This window comes from Acipenser ruthenus, chromosome 7, assembly GCF_902713425.1.
Source record: "Acipenser ruthenus chromosome 7, fAciRut3.2 maternal haplotype, whole genome shotgun sequence".
NCBI lineage: Eukaryota > Metazoa > Chordata > Actinopteri > Acipenseriformes > Acipenseridae > Acipenser > Acipenser ruthenus.
The window spans coordinates 39,856,548-39,878,017 of record NC_081195.1 but is presented as its reverse complement, the minus strand read 5'-3'; positions in this window follow the sequence as shown (position 1 = coordinate 39,878,017).

Here is a 21,470-nt window from a genome sequence, read left to right as displayed (position 1 = left end):
TCCTATGGCAGTTAAAGATAAAGACATAATTAATTGATTGTTAAACCGAGCCCTTGTTATTTGCATTATTGCTTTTAAAAGATGGATTTTCATGTACAGTACTAGTATAAAGTGCATGAATTGCAGTCTACCTAATAGGACAGAAGTTTGTACATTTGCCACTTTCCTCACAGCATATAATGTTACAAAATATGAATGATGGTCCCTTGCATGGTTTCCATAAGCACATTCTACTGTGAATTGATACATACAGATAAGCAGGCATGTGTACAGTATATATCCCATGTATAATGTACACACCTTGTATACTACCAATATACTATTTAGAATGTAATAACTCAAGTATACTGCCACCTTATAAACAACACAAAAATAAGATATAGTAATATTATACTCTTAGCAAATATTGCAGACTCAGGAACATAGAAACATGTATGCTTAAGGTATCCTAAGTAATCCATATGTATGACATAAGATTTTCTTTCTATGATAAAGTGGTATCGTGACATGTAGCTCATCTGGTAGAGCATCTGGTCACCAATCAGGGATTCTGTGTATAGGTCATGAATGTGTTCCTCACATAAATAAACTCTTGATTAACATTGTATAGCAGATTGATTCTACATATGTCCCTGGGTGAATCTCTGTTCTGTCACGGTTCTCAGCTTCTGCAGATTTCTGCAGTTAATTAAAAGTTCTGTAAACAAAGTTTATTTCAGTGATTTGTCTTTTCTGCTACAGTATACAGTTTTTGAACAGAATAAAAAGTTACATTCCAGAAGTAACTTGGTTCAGTAGGTACTTCATTATCTGATACTGCTTTAATAACATAATGCTGCTTATCTGTTGAAGAGTAAATGACTCCCAAATGACTTTATAGATGATGTTGAAAGATATTAAGCAGTGTAAAGTTGGTGCTGACTGTATCACGTTTAAAATCTGCTTTCCCTCAAATTGAGGCTTGCGCGCGATGCATTGCAGTGCTGCTCCAAATTAACTGGAAAGGGGAAATTTCTGTTTATCTTGCACAACTACAGGAAATCCCCTTTCAATTTTCTTTCCACATTACTGAAAATGATTTGAGACTTGTAGGAATTTCTATGGGCATCAGGGTAAAAAAAAAAAAAAAAAAACATTTATGTTTTTTTCAATTTCACAGTTAATTAGCTGGCCTTCCCATAATGTGTAGCACTTCTAATTGCTTTTCTTACTTGGGAGTAAAAGTAGTTATATATATATATATATATATATATATATATATATATATATATATATATATATATATATATATATATACACACTACCAGTCAAAAGTTTTAGAACACCTCCATTTTTCCAGTTTTTATTGAAATTTACGCAGTTTAATGTCTCAATGTACTCTGAAATTAAAGCATAGAACAAATAAACAATTGGAGATAAAAAAGAAATCATGGAATTGTTTTGTTTAACAAAATTTAATCTAAATTTTTGACTCATCAAAGTAGCCACCTTTTGCAGATTAACAGCCGAACACACTCTGGCATTCTTTCTACAATGGAAATCAAATATTGTTCGGAAAGTTCTTCCCAACACTGTTGCAGAAGTTCCCACAAATGTGTTGCACTTGTAGGTTGCTTTGCTTTCACCCTTCTGTCCAGTTCATCCCAAACCAGCTCAATGGGGTTTAAGTCTGGAGACTGTGCTGGCCATTCCATGATTTGAAGCCTACCGTCTTGTTATTTTCTTCTAAGGTAGTTCTGACATAGCCTGGAGGTATGTTTTGGGTCATTATCTTGCTGTAGGATGAACCCCTGACCAACTAGGCGTATAGCAGAGGGTATTGCATGGCGCTGCAAAATGCTGTGGTAGCAGTTTTGGTTCAGGGTGCCACTCACTCTGCGCAAGTCGCCGACTCTGGATCCAGCAAAAGAGCCCCAGACCATCACGCTTCCTCCTCCATGTTTGACAGTTGGTGTCACACACCGAGGAACCATCCTTTCGCCTACTCGACGGCGTACAAAAACCCTGCGTGATGAACCGAAGATTTCAAATTTTGATTAATCGGTCCATAAGACCTTCTTCCACTCTTCAGTAGTCCACTGGCGGTGCTTCATGGCCCAGGCAAGCCTCTTTTTCTTATTTTGCCATCTTAGCAATGGCTTTCTTACTGCCACTCAACCTGTCAAACCTGCAGCTCGAAGTCTTCTCTTCACAGTTAAAACTGAGACTTGCTTACTTCGACCAGTGTTAAGCTGTGCTGGAAGCTGGTGTCCTGTGAGCCGCCTATCACGCAAGCTGTTGACTCTCAGAAACTTGTCTTCTGATTCTGTTGTGGCTTTGGGTCTGCCAGACCTCTTCCTGTCAGAGTTTCCTCCAGTTTCCAAGTGCCTTTTGATGGTGTAGGAAACTGTACTCACTGACACCTTGGCTTTCTTTGCAATTTCTCTAAAGGAAAGACCTACACTGTTAAGGGTTATAATGGTCTGTCTGTCTTCCTTTGTTAATTGCCTTTTTCTCGCTATTATCAGAGCAATATACTACTTCCTGCAGTACAATACTGTCCAAATAATGCTTACGAGGGTGTAGTAACACAGTCTGTTCCAACACTGCTTTTATACAGACAGAGGGTTTGTAAGTAATCAACAAAAGTTGGGACACCTGTAGGAATTGTTAGCATCAACTTTCAAGGTTTAATTTACTTCCAATGATGCAGAACAGCTGTAAGTTGTTAACCCATTACTTGTTCCCTGAAAAAGGCCTTTTTGTATAACTCTGAAATGTACATTATTTTTCAGTTTTTGGTAACCTAAACTTTTTTTTTTAACCTCTGGCAGTTTACCGCTTACCTTTGTACCATTTCAGGTTATTCACTGGACTTGAACTGCTTAAATTTCAATAAAAACTGGAAAAATGGGGGTGTTCTAAAACTTTTGACCGGTAGTGTATATATATATATATATATATATATATATATATATATATATATACATATATACAGTACTGTGCAAAAGTTTTAGGCAGGTGTGAAAAAATGCTGTAAAGTAAGAAAGCTTTCAAATATAGACATGTTAATAGATTATATTTATCAATTAACTAAATACAAAGTGAGTGAACAGAAGAAAAATCTAAATCAAATCCATATTTGGTGTGACCACTCTTTGCCTTCAAAACAGAATCAATTCTTCTAGGTACACTTGCACAAAGTCAGGGATTTTGTAGGCATATAGTCATATAGACATATAGACATATGATTAAACAATTATACCAAACAGGTGCTAATGATCATCAAATCAATATGTAGGTTGAAACACAATCATTAACTGAAACAGAAACAGCTGTGTAGGAGGAATAAAACTGGGTGAGGAACAGCCAAACTCAGCTAACAAGGTGAGGTTGCTGAAGACAGTTTACTGTCAAAAGTCATACACCATGGCAAGACTGAGCACAGCAACAAGACAAGGTAGTTATACTGCATCAGCAAGATCTCTCCCAGGCAGAAATTTCAAGGCAGACAGGGGTTTCCAGATGTGCTGTCCAAGCTCTTTTGAAGAAGCACAAAGAAACGGGCAACGTTGAGGACTATAGACGCAGTGGTCGGCCAAGGAAACTTACTGCAGCAGATGAAAGACACATCATGCTTACTTCCCTTCGCAATCGGAAGATGTCCAGCAGTGCCATCAGCTCAGAATTGGCAGAAAACAGTGGGACCCTGGTACACCCATCTACTGTCCGGAGAAGTCTGGTCAGAAGTGGCCTTCATGGAAGACTTGCGGCCAAAAAGCCATACCTCCGACGTGGAAACAAGGCCAAGCGACTCAACTATGCACGAAAACACAGGAACTGGGGTGCAGAAAAATGGCAGCAGGTGCTCTGGACTGATGAGTCAAAATTTGAAATATTTGGCTGTAGCAGAAGGCAGTTTGTTCGCCGAAGGGCTGGAGAGCGGTACACAAATGAGTGTCTGCAGGCAACAGTGAAGCATGATGGAGGTTCCTTGCAAGTTTGGGGCTGCATTTCTGCATATGGAGTTGGGGATTTGGTTAGAATTAATGGTCTCCTCAATGCTGAGAAGTACAGGCAGATACTTATCCATCATGCAATACCATCAGGGAGGCATCTGATTGGCCCCAAATTTATTCTGCAGCATGACAACGACCCCAAACATAAAGCGAAAGTCATTAAGAACTATCTTCAGCGTAAAGAAGAACAAGGAGTCCTGGAAGTGATGGTATGGCCCCCACAGAGCCCTGATCTCAACAACTTCGAGTCTGTCTGGGATTACATGAAGAGAGAGAAGCAACCGAGGCTGCTTAAATCCACAGAAGAACTGTGGTTATTTCTCCAAGATGTTTGGGCCAACCTACCTGCCGAGTTCCTTCAAAAACTGTGTGCAAGTGTACCTAGAAGAATTGATGCTGTTTTGAAGGCAAAGGGTGGTCACACCAAATATTGATTTGATGTAGATTTTTCTTCTGTTCACTCACTTTGCATTTTGTTAATTGATAAATATAAACTATTAACATGTCTATTTTTGAAAGCATTCTTACTTTATAGCATTTTTTCACACCTGCCTAAAACTTTTGCACAGTACTGTATATATGTATATTGTAACGTAGTGAGTCTGCGGTGCAGTATGTTGGTGCAGTAAACACAGACTGGCAACTTCGCGATGCCCTTTATTTTGAAGGCAGGTTGCAAAAATAAAGAAAACACAAACAGAAGAAAACAAACAAAAAGATGCTAACTATACTTTATAGGCCGGAGGCCCTACCTACCACCTGGGACGGCTAAGCTGTTTACCCACTGCAGTTAAACAACCAACAAAAAAACCACCCAACTTCACAGAGTTTTCTTTTGATTTCCAACAATCTCACTCCTCACAGTACCACACCCAGTCATCCTCTCACAGCTGGGTAAAACTTGTCCCATTTATAGGGCTCACAATTTTCAAACTACCAACAGGTGTCAACAATAATTCATTTCATCCAATAAGCATTACCTCATCCTATAATGTTGAGAGCACCCTCTAGTTGCTCTGGTAATGCTACACAGGGAAAAGATACTTTGACAGTCGCTGGCTCACATAATGACCCTGTATGACCTTACTACAATATATATATATATATATATATATATATATATATATATAGATAGATAGATAGATAGATAGATAGATAGATAGATAGATAGATATACAAGGTTGCTGTTAAGTCACCCTCTTCATGGTACTGCTGGTGCTGTACAATAAAAGTTTGCAGGGGTGCAATAAGCAAGATTGTATGACTGGCATCATGTGTCTGAGGGTTCTCTAGATGATACCCATTGAATTACCTGCTTCATGGTCTTCATTAATCAACATCTATTGACAGATGACATTCTTCTGTTCAGCTTTCCAATGTTTTCTACATCAGCACAGTGTATTTATGAATGAGTAAGAGGGATAAAGGTGTTAAGGGATCAGTATGTTCTTGTATGTTCCAGAACTTACGATTAATTTCTCATTAGACAAAAAAGAAACTTGAGGAAATGAGTAGAAACATCCTGGATTTTTTCCCCCTGTTCCACTGAAACAAGAATGTAGCACAGTGAGGGTCATAGTCCATTGGGTAATATTCATGTCTGGTAAAGGACACTTGAGTGTTTTTTTTTTTTTTTTTTTTTGTCTTTCGTGTTCCAGGCAGTATTTTTCAAGATGTAACCTATTTTTTTAAATTAAGAAATCACTGTTTAATTGTACCACTGATAGTAAAAACACAGCTTTGCACATGTTATACTATTGCATTTGCATGGAATGTTGTACACTTCTAAATAATGGATGCATTCAGCAAAAGGGTTGGAGGGAGAGAGAGTAGCAATTAATATTTCAATATTGTGATGGAGCTACAGGATGTAGTTATAAAGCAATTTCAGCAGTGCTCACATTTCAATCAAAGGGGGATATTAAATAGGACTCATTGCCTTTGCAAGCTGGCTGATCAGACAGCAAGAGAGCAGCGACATTGGGTGCATCACATGTTATTATTATTATTATTTATTTCTTAGCAGCTGCCCTTATCCAGGGCGACTTACAATTGTTACAAGATATCACATTATTTTTTTACATGCAATTACCCATTTATACAGTTGGTTTTTACTGGAGCTATCTAGGTAAACTACCTTGCTCAAGGGTACAGCAGCACTGTCCCCCACCTGGGATTGAACCCACAACCCTCCGGTCAAGAGTCCAGCGCCCTAACCACTACTCCACACTGCTGCCCTAATGTTGAGACAATGGCCTCTTTGTTGTCATTTATAGTGAGCAGTACAGAGGGTTATGCCAAATTTGGAGAAACAAACCCAGCAGACATAATTGGGGTGTAATGTAGCATTGAATCTGAATAAAAGTGGCAAACAGCAGAGAATAATGGGGATGCATTGCATGCTGTTGATTTGAGAAAGACCAGTGATGACTTGAAAATACATCTGTGTGAATGGGGTCGTAACTCTGATGAAGACATTAGCTTAAACAGTTGACTATACAAACTGTTTGAGATAGATACAGTAGATACGGTCTGGTAGAGATAATTATGTCAACAAAGTTAATGACAAATAATACATTGAGGTTTGACATTTACAAGTTGATACCATTCCAAAATAATGGTAATGATAATGATTACAAACTCAAAAGTTACAGTCAAAAGACTTTCTAATTGGTGCACCTTAAACTCGTGACCCCTTTCAGTCACAGGGAAACATCTCAGGATCATTGCTACTCATTGCTGATTTCAGGAAGTGTGATTATTTCTATAATTGTATAATAATTTCCTCTTTTTCCAAGCACTGGGAATCTACTGTATTTCAGATTGAGTAAGTAAACCAATTTTCAAGTGTGGAGTGAGACGAATAGGATAAGATACAAAGTGTTTTTCATGATACCCCACCAGATACGAAGCTAAACGTTCTCCAACTCTTCATTTTGTCTTGGGGGATAAACAAATTAGGTGCCATTTGCTGAAATTTTGTTTCTTTTGTTGTACATAACCATTTTCAGCAGAATGTCAAGTAATTAAAAGGCAGGATCTTCAAAAAGTTAAATATCATCTACTGTCACTATGAAGGTTCTTATTGTTTAACAACATCCCAATTTACAAAAACATTTCAGACTTGTTCCAAGTTTCTCTTTAATGAACATTTGTAGGTGAAAAATATACTGTACCACAGCATGTAACATTTTTTTTAAAAATCCCATAAATGGACACTCCTTTAATGACTGTTCTACATCCTAATTTGTTTGAATAGCCTTTGCATACTACAAAGCAGAACGATGAACACCTGACATGCAGCATAAACTTGAAAACTGAAAGCCTTCATAAATAAACATGTACTCAATAGCAATTAGCATGTCAAGAAAAGAATGAATGTCTTAATAGACCGGCTTTAAAATACAGCACTACCACCCTGCAGCTGAACTCAGAGAATCATTTCCCCGTGCAAGAGTAGATGCCAGCTACTCTAAAAATACTTCCTTTTTTTTCATAGCTTTCCACAGTGCTACATTACTAAAAGGACACTGTCCAGGGAACCAAACACAGATACTTTACTTTACTCAGTCCTCCCTTTACCGGTAAACTGAACTAAACTCACACTTAATTCATACTACTTTTGTCAGTATTTAACTGAAACTCCCACCCCCCTAAAAAGTGCAATTTAATTCCAGTAATGGTAATTAGTGTCTTCAAACATGTTTTCAAGTTACTAAAATTGAGAGTGGACAGGTAATATCAGTTACATTTTAAGTCTTTATGAAAAGTCTGTAAATTAAAATTAAAGTGCCAATAATAATGACCTTATAATATCCTATATACTGTAGTTAGTTAGAATGAGTCACCCTCCATATGAAAAAGAAATCATACTGTATGCTTTAGTATTGCCAAAGACTATGTGATGTATGTTTCATAGTTAGGGAACTACATTTTGGCTCACATATAGAAGCACATTTGTTACTTTAAATGTTCCCTTTTGGAAATATCAAGGATTTTCTATAGTATAGACACCTTTAACATGTGGTAAGGGGTGGGGATGGTGGCATTAAAAGGCTGTCTCGGGTATGTTTAAGTAAAACCAAGAAAATCTAATAGCATCTGCAAGAATTTAGTATTTTTTCTGCATCTGTTGGCAGATATATCAGAAAACCAACCTGGGCTCACTTTTTTTATTCTGTGTGCAATATTCAAATTTCTTCACTAAAAAAAGTATGTAAACGCTATTATACTGTTTAAAAGTTGTCCTTCCTTATGGACTTTTTCCCTGCACTGTGCTAGTGCAGTCCACTGTTTAAAAATATATCTCCTGATCTCCTTTTTGCACCAGCAACACAACAGATAAAGTCACTATGGCTTACTGATACCGAATCACTTAATATATTGTAATTTTAAATAATCTAACTGCAATTTTACTATGTGACTTGCAGGACAGGTACCAGGATGCAGAAATATATCTAATCTATTAAATAATACTTACAAGAAACATGATGTTCCTTGGAAATCTCTCCATTCCATACTAAGGGTCTCACATTGAGTTTGGAAATTATTAAAATACATTAATTGAAATCTAGTTGGACAGACCTACATGAAATGGTAGGGAAGAGGTACAGCATGTATCAAAAAATCAAAGAAGTATGACATTTTATTGTGAACTACATACAGCGGATCACGGAACCTACAATGACAAAGGTTGACGAGAAGTTTTAAATACTTCATGCCACTCCATGAGACTGTTGCTTGTCAGGTAACATGCTTATGTGTATTGTGTTGTTGTTTGGTGCTTATTTACATATAACATTTGGTCATAATTGAGGAGTAGACTTTAGTTAAGTTTCTGGTGTAATTTACAAGATGTCATTCACATTCACATGTACGTGTTGGACTGCAATAAAGAAAAGGAAAATGTTGTGCATAAAATTATAGACACTGTAAAAATATTGTAAAAATCAAAAATGATTAATGTTCTGTATGTATTTTTAGGCATGTTTTTCTAAACTGTGGTTAAACTTGTCTTTCTTTTTTTTCAAAAGCTGAAACTTTTCCTAACCAAATTACCAAATCAATATAAGCAAAATGCTGAGCAATTAGAAAAAAATTAAAATATATATATATTAGTATGTGGGCTTGCACAATCACTTCATGTGCAGACAGGGCCAGATTGAATGATTAGCAATCAAGTGCCAGCACAGCTGCTTAAAAGAGGCACTATTCATGCACTTGGGGTTGTGTTCAGGAGAACGGGAGAGAGAGAAGGAGGTAAAGAGAAAAGCTAAAATAATAACAATTGCTACTCCTGCTGGCAGAACCAACACTGTACTCGTTTGAGAGTCAGTGTTTTTGTGTTTGTGAGCTATTTTTGTTTAAACCTTTATATTGCTTGGTGAGCTGTTTCGTGAAAGTGTTTTGTTTTGTTTCGCTGTTGTTTCCATTTGTTTAATAAATCAGTACTGTGTCCGGTCTTCTTCCTGGTCTGACTTCACCCACAAGCTACCCTGCTACAGTACATAAAGACCTTATGGCAAAGGGTGTAAATTTGGTGCTTTTTTATTCCTTAGCAACAATAGATGTCTGGACTAATGACATGACCCACCCATTAAAAAAACTCATTAAATAAGGGGGAGGCTTGATCAGGACAGGGTTTGATAAGTTTGCACCGCTGTATGGTCATATATTCTCTTGATCTGTTAAACTATTTATCCAATATGTATTGTGACACGTAACCAATATATATATATATATATATATATATATATATATATATATATATATATATATATATATATATATATACAGTCAATTCTCGTTAAAACAAACTCAGACTAATTTCCTGATAATATACATTTTCTACAAGGTCCCGGACAAATTTAGCAGTCGTTTATTGTAAATGACTTTTTGTAATATGAATTCACTTAGCACAAATACTTCCTGTTAGTGCAAAATTTTTTTTGGAGCCCTCCCAGGGAAGAAAAATGTGAATAAAACAAAATGCCCTAGTTCAAACAACTAAGTGTAAAGGATATTGGGAAATGTATTAACTTTCATCCAGATTAGCGCCTCTGTACTGTATTTAAGTGCTGTTTGGGGACTACATATCTTACGATGCATTTCGAGTTGCCATAGTACTCACGCAAAATTGTGCACTATCCTTGCAGACAAAAGTGCAGAGGTGGTGGATAATGCACAAGTAAAAGACAAGTAAAAGAAAGATTTTGCTGCAGATTCAACATTCCCACTCACTTTGTCAACCCTTCTCTAAAAGCAGGATAAAATAATACAGGCCTATGAACAGTAAAACTGTGGATGCTAGTTGTCAGTGTTTCTGTTTTGCTCAATACACTGATGTTGAGAACGCCTTTTCTTAGAAAGCTTTTGTGGTTTAAAAATCCCCATGTTCAGATTGAGACATGCAGATTTCAAGTTACTGAAGTATACTTTTTAAAAGTTAACGTGTTTTCAATAAAATGCAAAGTATTTTTAATGTATTATACTTTTCATTGTTCTGTAATTGAAATGTGATTTCAGTGTTACTGTAGCTTAAAACTGTAGCTTAACTTTGTAAACAATTGTAAATGAAGCTCATTCTGTTGAAATGTTTATTTCTGTCATTTCAATTATAGTTTGTCTGTATATAAACACATAGCTTCAGTTGCACTTTGTTATGTAGGCATAAGCCAATTTATTTTAAAAATGTGATTCTTATTTACATTGTTTCATTTGTACAGTTTTGTATGTACATTATATAACTGTATATACACACATTTGACTGAAGCCCATTCTGTTGAAATGTTTATTTATTCGTGTCATTTCAATTATATTATGTCTCTCTATATAAACGTATAGCTTCAGTTGTCCTTTGTTATGCAGGCAATATAAACCCATTTATTAAAAAAGTATTTGTTCATTTCATTTTGTACCATTTTTTGAGGATGCGGTTTTTGTAATATGTCTGTATATAATACATATATATATATATATGTCTGTTCAAATGTCCATTTATTTACAATGTTTCTGTTGTGTAGATGGTTTATGTGATGTTCCTGAATAAAACTACAACTTACATTAAATTGTTTGTCCTTTCATATATATATATATATATATATATATATATATATATATATATATATATATATATTGAAGCACAATGAAAACGCAGCAGTCTATGTTTTACATCAGTAACTCATTGGGCACCTACATAATGTTATTTACATTTTAAATAGTGAGCAGATTGTTTGATTGTTTGAATAGTATTGTTCCTTGGTATAACACAATACTGAGCTCAAGTCATGTGATTTCATGTGAACAAAGCAAAATGTCAGATGGACAGCGATTTTTTGACATTACAGAAAATTAATTACAAAATATACTACAAAACAAAGATGCTGCAAAAATAAAAACTTCGCTTTCAGTGTTGTCTGACTTCCTAAAATTCAAACAAATCTAACTCGACGATGTAAACAACTTCGACGTTCACAAACTCAACAGACTCCTCTGAGAATTGTATGCCGCAGTGAGAAAGTTATTTATTTAAACAGAATATATCAAATCATTTTTAGTACACAAACTTGCCTCACTTACTTTCTTCAAATATGGACTCATAGTGGGAAACTAAAGGCCCCTCAGGAAGAACTATAGCTACCTCAGCCTGTGGCTTCGGACATTATAATCCCCTGTTGGTATCTATAGTTCTTCCCTCGGGGGCCATAGTTTCCCACTATGAGCCTCCTCTCCAGTCCATATATATATTGCACGTGTATGCACAATCAGGATTAACTGGCTTGAGTACAAAGCTTAATAAAGTCATAACAGAGATCCTGCCAGGTACATAAACAGCTTCTTTTTCAGTAGCCTAAGCACCTTTTGATGTGATACAACAAAGACTATTTAGATTTATAAACAAAACCTTTAAAATAGTTTGACTGAATGTACTCTTTAAAGACTCAAATTGCATGCATACAAAAACTACTACAGTATAATTGTTGCATATATATATATATGTATCCAAAATCCAATACGTTAAGTATCGATGTTTTATATACATTGTCAGTTTCGCTATTCTCATATAAAAAGCCATTATGTAACTTCAGTTGCTTTTTTTAAAATTTTCACTCCTTATGACTTCTGCAAAGTCGCATGTATTGTAATGATTACAATTTACTATTTGCTACATCCAATAAATTATTAAGAGTTGTTTGTTTAAAAAAACTGTTTGACACATTTAATAAATGAATTGCCAGACATATAGTTAAATAGTAAACAATAGTCACAACAACTGTCTCGTAGAAAAAGGCAAGAGAAAGAAATATAACGAGTAATACAATGAGTAACATAACGCAGTACTTTTTTAATTAAGTAATAAAGACATTATATTAGTTTTTCTAGAGAAATGAGAAATGAGTAGCAAGTAATACGCTACTTTTTTTCAGTAATGTGCCCAACGCTATATATATATATATATATAAACCTTTTCACATTTTCACACACAAAAAATCCTATTCACATTGCCTTCTAAACAATCTTCTTTTCTTAGAATGTTCTGTTTGACTAGGTATTTTATGTCGCTAATGTAGGAGAACATGAACTGGAAATTACCCTCAGGGGAAAAAAATATGTGGTACTTCAGTTCGCAGTTCTCAACAATGCAACATGGCTTTAGCATTGGATTTAACATTGGAGCTTACAGAAAATGGCATCCTGTGAGCTGAGATTTTAAGAAGCCATGGTTTGCTACTGACTTCAAACCCACATGCTCTGAATTGTTAAACGCAAGCTGTTTTTCAACTAGTATAGGCATTGTAAAATACAGCATGTGTTAGCCACAATTTCTTCCTAACAGGTTTAGATTCTGGAAATTCTCATAAATAACTATTATTATGCAGTACTGCCTGTCAGAACTATATAGCCTGCAGTGTATACTACAGTTGCTCAGTTGCTAATGGACTTTCTTTCATCTGTGTGAGTGTTATCATGGGATGAGGTATATTCACATTTTAGCACCTCTTAATTTTTCTCCTTCACTCAAGCAAAACATTGCATACAGAAGACAATACACAACTAGAATTGGTGCTGGGAAGCTGGCCTGGTTGGGATAAAAGATTTCTTTACAAGGAATATATTTGATTAAAAGTATACAATAGAGATGTTGTCATTCATGCAGTAGTTGTCAAGAGAAAATTATGATTAATGTTTATGTTCTCATTGTATTTCTTGGCCTATTATTTCTAACGATAACAAAAATATTTCTTACTTTGGATCAAATCAGGGGTTTTGTGCTGTTGCACTCCAAAAGTAACATTTAATTATATTATGTTATGTAAATGTATTAAAAAGTAATTATTTGTTGTATTATAAATCACATATAAGAAATGAACCAATCACAGTGCAGTATTTGCTCAAATTCCAGTACCTCTTATTATTTATTTCTTAGCTGACGCCCTTATCCAGGGCGACTTACAGTTATCCTGTGTACAGATGTCATCCCGTGCATAGAACACCACAGCTAATTCCAATAATCAAAAATCAAAACAGAACAAAAAACACACATGCCTGATACATTTAAGAAAATATTAGCAACATTACAGAAATAGATAGGCAAAAATGAAATCACTACAATCTGAGCAAGGTAATAGACGTTGTATGCTTTATTGCTACTGCCGCAAGTTTCTCCGGCTGCACGTTAGATTTTAATAATATTCTCACCACGACGCAGCACCTTAGGCCTACATGCATTATTCAGGGTCTGTGGCAGCTGATTAAGTAGAACCAGACTTCTCTGGAACCTAGAACATCCAATCAGTAACACCTTAGATGAATATCTCATCCACAAAACTATCCCCACCAGAAGCATCTGCAATAATAATCTGCAGATGCTTCTGGTGGGGATAGTTTTGAACTGTTTTACCTTTGCAGCTTGGAAACATTATTTTGTAGTATTTCAAATATGCACAATATTGGAGTGAAACATGATTTAGATTCACAGACAGTCTGGTTTTGTCTCTATGCCAAACAGTTCTGGCAAGGTTATTTTGTTCTGATTCTGACCAGAAGTGGTTAAGGCATCATTAACCCTTTATCAGTTTAAGGGACAGATAAGGCACCTTGTTTTCAGAGGTATAAGTCACATGTTCAATGTGTCCAATCAAAAACTTCTGCATTCAGGCAAAGTACCATATCTATGCAATAAGTTTGATCATATAAGCCACCTGTAGATGGCGACATTTAGCAAAATAAGTTCTTACATTTTCGTCTCCGCCGTTATCTGAGCAATTTGAAAATTAACATTATGCGTTATATTAGTGTTTATGTACATATTGTTGAAGGTAATCAAGATAAAAAAAAAAAAAGTTAAAAGTATATAGATTTTAAGTATGATGTTTATTTTTGAATATCATAAAGCTATATTCATAAAATATTTCGTAGTATGTAGGGGCCAAATCTGTCTCCTAGCCTGGTCCGGGTTGTTTGTCTTTGCAGTTCTACGAGTACTCTCAATTTGCTATGGTGGATTTATTTGTAGGTATTATGCAATAAAAACTACATTTTATATTATTTGTATCTTATTTTATTATGTTTAATTATGCTTCAATTATGTTTTTATGTATTTTTGTAAATAAATTACATTTTACATTACATTTTTTACATTCACAAACAAATGCACCGTCCGTCTTTGATAGATACGATTATGTAATGAGCAAGGTAATTTCAGTATTAGTTAACGGTACAAATATTATTTTGTTTGCAGTTTCAACATGTTTAAAATGAACTGACTATAAAAAAGTATAGAAAGGAGTATACTGTCATGAATTAGTTATCACATTTTTTATTTGTTTTTATATTCCTTCAATACATGTTTTTAACCTCTCAATCAGTAATGTGTTATTCCATGGTATAAACTGGGAGATTTGAATGTGTTACTGTTGGTATTTGATGTTATGCCTTAAAACCACAAAAAAAACCCCATAAAAACATGAATTCTCCACTCACATTATTTTATATTGTATTGAAAACAAAAAAAAAATATAGCCTATAGATTTATGGTTCAATGTTATTGTACATAAAAGATAAATATTGTTTGTATTGCAAAGCACTGTTGTATGCATATGTGTTTAAATACATATACAGCTATACCTCCAGCTTGAGGTTCAGAACTCTTTTTGAGCTAGGGGACACATTTGGCACATACTTTTTTTTCTTCATTTGTTTGCAAAATGTAAAAATGAGATGTGCAATCTACCTTATTTTCATCAGTCTTTCATAAAATCAGCAAAGAAAAATTCTAGCAAGTCAGATTTTATGTGTGCACTATAAAGTGTTAATCATAAACATTTTCCAAGCCTTATGGTTACGATAACTTAACACTGATGTAGTTTTCCTTCAATGCTATTATTTTTACTGGAATATGGAGAGGTTATTAGGGTGAAAGATATATCTTAACCACATCATTCACACTTTAACATCTACTATTATACATTATTATTATTATTATTATTATTTATTTCTTAGCAGACGCCCTTATCCAGGGCGACTTACAATCGCAAGCAAATACAAATACATTCAAGTGTTACAATATAAGTCATACAATAAGAACAAGAAATACAATAATTCTCAAGTGTGACAAACCACAATTCAATAATACAGCAGATAATAGTGAAAGTTACATCAGGATATGATTAAGTAGTGATAGTTACATCAGGATATGATTAAGTAGTGATAGTTACATCAGGATATGATTAAGTACAAAATACTACAGATTAAACACTTGGGAGATTACAATATTCTGAGGTACAGGATTAAATGCAGTAAAATAGGGGGCAGATAAGAGCAAAATAAAGCATATTTAAATGAAGGGTGATAGTGTCCCAGGATACAACAGAGGAGTTCTACAGGTGCTGTTTGAAGAGGTGAGTCTTAAGGAGGCGCCGGAATGTGGTCAGGGACTGGGCAGTCCTGACATCTGTAGGAAGGTCGTTCCACCACTGCGGAGCAAGGGTGGAGAAGGAGCGGGCTCGGGAGGCAGGGGAGCGTAGCGGAGGTAGAGCCAGTCTTCTAGTGCAGGCGGAGCGGAGAGGTCGAGTGGGGGTGTAGGGAGAGATGAGGGTCTGGAGGTAGCTGGGTGCAGTCTGATCAAGGCATCTGTAGGCTAGTACAAGAGTCTTGAACATTTACATTTTAGTACCTGAGGTTTCATTTGTCATTAAGATTTAGTGCTTAGCCATCAGACTGCTGTGTAGAGGAAATGATGGAGCAGATTTTATTGAAATCCCGATTTACAAAAAATGTTGCTTTGTTTCAAAGTTTACAATCAAAGTTGTAAACTTTGAAACTATTTACTAATCTGTCAGAGAGATACTATAAAGATATGTCAACTATATGTACCTAAAAATGAGTTGGTACTGTTTCTAAATGAACCACACTAGGAAAATAATAATTTAAACAATGCTGATTCATTTGTGTTCGTATCTGTAGTACTGCACTAATCCCAATAGTATGAGTGCATATGAAAATAATTTTTTTAATTATTACCAATTACCATTATATGCTTATAAATATAGTGTGTTTGCCTGAGCTGTCTGGTTCCCTGGGGTCTTAATGGGTTCATAGTGGTTCCTCTTTTGGGTACTGATAAAGATGATATGGACAAATTGTTCACCCTGACTGTGGGGCATAATCTAGATATTAGGAATACCGTACAAAGATAATTATTTTATAACTACTCTGTTTCACACAATAGGGGTGAAATGATAATACATTATTTGGGGATGTCATGAACAGGTTCAGGAGGGAGATTGAGAGATTATGAAGAAAGAAGTAAGGTGGAGATGATTGGTCAACTAAAGGTAAGACTTTTTGGTGAATTATTTATTTATGTATTTATTTAAATTGATGAATGTCATTGTAAGAAATTACTTTTAACACATTAAAGGAGAATGCATTAGCTAAGTCAGTGTGGAGTAGTGGGTAGGGCTCTGGACTCTTGACCGGAGGGTTGTGGGTTCAATCCCAGGTGGGGGACACTGCTTCTGTACCCTTGAGCAAGGTACTTTACCTAGATTGCTCCAGTAAAAACCAACTGTATAATGGGTAATTGTATGTAAAATAATGTAATTGTATGTAAAAATAATGTGATATTTTGTAACAATTGTAAGTCGCCCTAGATAAGGGCGTCTGCTAAGAAATAATAATAATAATTATAATAACAGAAGCTGGAACAAACTATATATCACAGTGCCAAATGTAACAGCAGCTAATAGGACTGTGTAAACGGGGGCTAGTGGCTTGGCAGAAAGCAGTCGTTTATGTTTTGCTTCTTATGTAGGCGAAAAGGCCTTCAGGCTTCATAAAGCACACTCAGGTTCCAATGATGAAATATTACTGTTTTGCATTAATTAACAGCAATTGTTGGGTAAGCAAGGAGTGAACCAGCATTCTGAATGCAAGGCATTGATCTGTGTGTTGTGGGCCATATACTGTATTTGGGCATTTGTAAAAACTATTTTGATTATTTCCAGATATGTAGAATTGTTTCCCTAATGAAAATGACTGCAATAAGCCGTAAAAATACTAATACTACATAAGTGTAGAAGTAACCATACTGTACATAAAAAGGCTATAACTGTATCAAGGTGTTCTGGAAAGACTAAAACCACAAGAGTGAAGAGTGTATATTATTTGTTAGAATTGTACCCCTTTTACACAGACGAGTTATGACGTCTCAGACCGGCACTTACGCTGCATTTTGGTCTGTGTAAATTGCCTATACCGACACAGAGACATCATATTTTATGGCACTGAACCGTCTAAACTGCCTGTGTGAAATGCTATGCCGGTACTGAAGCTCTATAGTGGGCGTGGATTGAAAGTTAACATCCCACGTGACTGTATACCGGAGGCAGTTGTTCAGCCAGCTACTCAAATGTTTCTCTGCGCATGCTGAAATGTTTGGTTCCAAAATACATCACCTCGTTGGTGTTCCATTACCCAAGTTCATACAAGTATCCTTTATATATAGCTAATACCAGCATCCACCGTATTTTCATTCTCTGCTTTTGCCTGAAGAGCTGGACTATCTTTTTTAAATATATTGTATCGCCTTCTTTGCAATAAAATACGACCTGCATTGTGCCTGAAGCTCCTGCAATTTGACACAATTTAACAGGCTGTTACATTGTATAATATAACTGAAAATGAAAAGCAAACACAATGCAGCCAAACTTACTTATTTTGTTTTGTTTTGATTTTTGTGATTTTCCATTGCCATGAAAACGATCTGTTGACTGACAGGTTTGGAAGTTGTAGTCACACGATCCTTTTGGCTGTGTGAAAGAGTTATGATTATACCGGCATAGATTGCGCAATTCCGTGCTGTGTGAATGGGCATTTTAAATATTTTTTTAACGTCTCTAAGACGGCTCAGTATCGGTATTTGTGTGTGAAAGGGGTATTAGTTGGTATATTAGGTATTTGATATATTTCTCTGGTTCCTCACTTTTCCAAATTATTATATTGAACATATTTTATTTTAAATGTATTTTTGTTTTGTTTTTTTTATTTCTTTTTTTGGAATCTAGACAATTTATTGTTAGGCTGGCTGGTTTGCACAGCTGTTCTGAGTCGAAGTCGGAGAAGACGTTTACTTATTAACTACAGGAGGTATGTCTTACTATGACTGCTGTTGCACGGCAACTGTAAATAAAAAGCCTGTAAACTCATGTAATGTATACAGAGATAAACATTTACTCCTACCAAACTGCACATAATAAGGCTCTAATTTATACTGTATCAAGGGCTTCTGGTGACAAGGTACCTCTTTTGGCTATCTGATCAAATAATCAGTAACAATATGTTGTCAAGACCAGTGTTATCACTTATATGCACTAATAATTCAATACAATATCATACATTTAATATAATGCATAACCCATTGTTTTGATTAGCACTGTTAGAACCAATCACAATCCTTTGTCACACACTGCTCTTGTTAACTGGCTTCAGCATGAAAAGGTCACTTTTACTTAAATGTCAGTCATAAACTTAGAGTTAGAAAGGTCATGTCAGTCTTGCCTTATTTAAATATTGCAGAGCTGATACATGGCTTACAATAATAGGATGTGTCCCCACTTTAACTTTTAACTCTAATTGCCTGCTCACTGTGTTGTAATCTATGCAACTGCAGAACTAGTTCTTCAGTGAAAAATCTGATTCACAAAACGAATAAAGGAAATCCAACCCCATATAAAAATCTAATATTATCCCAGTCTAAGTAAAGTACAGTTATGAGAATGCTTATTTCTTTATTTAAATTATAAAATGGCAGATCTGTTTAGCCTAGCTCAGTAACCTGACGGGGCTCAGTCATCTGACAGGGCTAAATTCCAAGTAGCTGCGTGGTGGGAATTGGACTGCGGGCATCAGGTTTCATTTATTTTAGTCTACAGCCATCAGCAAATAATTACTTTTGGAAACACTGACAATTATTATAACTAATATCCTAGTGGTGAGAAATGAATATCCATATCTGGGTGAACCAACAAAGCCATCTACTTTTTTTTCAGAAATTCCTGTCCTTGACCTCTGCAGTGTTTTAACGTTTCCAACCATTCATTCAGCACCAGAACAAAAGCCAAAAAAATAAAAATAAAAAATATAATTTAAATGAAAAAAGCTTTTAATCGATCTACATTGCTCGGGGACAGCCACAGACAAGAAAATAGCAGCATTGTTTTGTGGTTTCAGAATGAATGAGCTCCAAGCAAAGCCATTTCTGCTGGTATCCCAAATCTGCTTCAATTTTGGCCTTGAAGATGCAAACAAGCAATTAAGCTTCCATATGTGCTTGCTGTTGCATGGTATTTAATTGGGAGAGCTACAAATTTCAATTAGGCACTAATTAGATCTTCATTGATGAGATTTTCTTGAGGTAGATTGTAGAGTTTTGTAAAAGCCTTATGACTACAATGTAGTGACATTTAAAAATAATACATTTCATATGAAAGCCTAATTTTAATTTAGTTGCATTTTCTTCATTTTTGATCTATTCAATGAACTCCATAAAAAAGTAATGGCTCTGTTCTGAATGATGTACAGTCCTTCAGAGCAATAAACATTAGCAGAAAAATAGAAAGGAAGCCATCGGTAGCAATAATGAGAGGAGATACAGCTTCAGTAATTCTATTCTTTCACCCTGATGTCCTTCATAAAATGTTAGGTCATTCTAATATCGATTCACAAAACAAGAGAAACGTTAGCATTTAGGTTAGCATATAGATTTAGAAATCTGACCTTACGGGCATCACAGACTCACAGAGGCATAACACCCTTGTTTCTGTGTATGAAAGGAAATACAGACAAGGGGTAAGCAGACCCAAACTAGGGGTTAATATAGGGAAGCAAATTAACCAATACCTTTGGTCCCAGTTCATAATCTGGGAATCACTGAAATAATAAATACAAACATACACTGTTTCAAGCCAGTCGTGGAATTTCTTAGAAAAGCAAATGAAGGATCTGAGTGAGTAAAAAAGCAACAAGAACATGATTTTGTCTAAAATTGAAGTCTTTTCAATTATAGTACCACATCATTAATTTCTGTGTTACTGACTTACTTCACTGTAATAAAACAGATACTGAGCTAAGGTAAAGGTCTAGCTGTGGATACTGCGTTGACCTAGGTCTCCATGATGAATGTAACTAAGAGCCAAAAGGGCCAGTTAATCTACTCTCCAAGCTACAATAAGTCTGTAAGGGCTATAACCAGTCATTTAAAGAGTGTGAGGCAGACAAATATCTCACAGGGTCCTGTGGCTGATCTAATGGGGTATAAAGCAATCTTAGAGCAGAGAAAGAAAGAATAGTACTGTAGTTCAATGTGTATAAACCCATAGCAGACTTAAATACTATTTAAAAAGACCACCCAAGTGACCCGCATTTCATGGTCAGACCCGCAAATTGACCTTAAAACCTGCAGACCCTCAACTGAAGTTTGTCATTATCAACATATGTACACTCCATTCATTGATGGGTTCTTAATTGAAGATGCAAATTCTAACATTTTAAATTAACCAATATTGCTGTTTTCTTTTTCTTTTAATGATGTAGTTTTAATAATTTAGGTCAGATTGTCAAAAATGTTCTCAAAGTTAGGGGGATAGGAGGATATTTGGTACATAGGAAAGGAAGTAACGTGTGATATTATGTTGATAATTGGTCTTGGTTGAATATAGCTTAATTCAGGCACTTAGATGGGTAAATGGCCCCTTTAGGCAAATAATTATTTTGAATATAGGTTAAATTGTGTTTATGTATAGTTGAACCTGTGGAAAATGATGCACAACAAAAATAGTCATAAAGTCATAAAGTCATTAATTAGACTCTACTAACAACGGAAAATGTAACACCCTCCAAACAAAGGTTATATCTGTATTCATTTTTTTTAACACTAGAATGATCAGTGAGAATTGGTCTCTCATTTCATCC